Here is a 771-nt window from a genome sequence, read left to right on the forward strand (position 1 = left end):
AATCAGTGGAATGCCATCAAATACATCAAACACATGGTTTAATGCCATTCTATTTGCTCTGTTCCAGCCATTATTATGGGCTGTCCTCCCCTCAGCAGCCTCCACTACGAAATGTCTTTATCTTTTTAAAGCCTTTTTGAATGAAATATTTACTGTAAAATTCGAATCATTTTTGTTGTTGTTTTGTGTCTTCTCACTTTTGTTTATTTTACTTGCTTTGGCAATGGAAATACATGTTTTCCATGCCAATAAAGCCTTTTTGAATTGAATTGATAGGAATAACATAGGTTTCAGTAAGGTTGTGTTCTTAGCATTCATAGCCATGGTTGTCAACTGTACCGCAGAAATGGAACGTAAAATCACAGAAAGTAGATGTTGGGGTGGCAGCTGCAAAGAAGTACTTGGGTGTACAAGATTTTGTTGCAGAGGAGTTACAAGGTGTGTTAAACGATAGTGTCCAGTCCTCCCAGTCTGCCAGCCTGGTGTAGGATCAGATAGGGCCACATTGTGGTTTGTTGGTATAGTGATTTTTCTCCCTTTTGTGTCACACGGTGTAATAAATTTACACTCCAGAACAGTAGGTGGAAACAAAGGGCTAGATAAGAGAAATAGATTAATAACAAAGATGTTCTACTATCTGTGTTAATAAGGTGGCGGCATGCGCTTTAAACGTTTGTTTACGGACCGCCATGATATCATAGAAGAAGATAGACGAATAAGGAGGCCGTGACCAGCGTCCCACTCCAGTACAGTAGGTGGCAGTGTATGCTT

The sequence above is a fragment of the Salmo salar genome, chromosome 11, assembly GCF_965601325.2.
Source record: "Salmo salar chromosome 11, fSalSal1, whole genome shotgun sequence".
Classification (NCBI taxonomy): domain Eukaryota; kingdom Metazoa; phylum Chordata; class Actinopteri; order Salmoniformes; family Salmonidae; genus Salmo; species Salmo salar.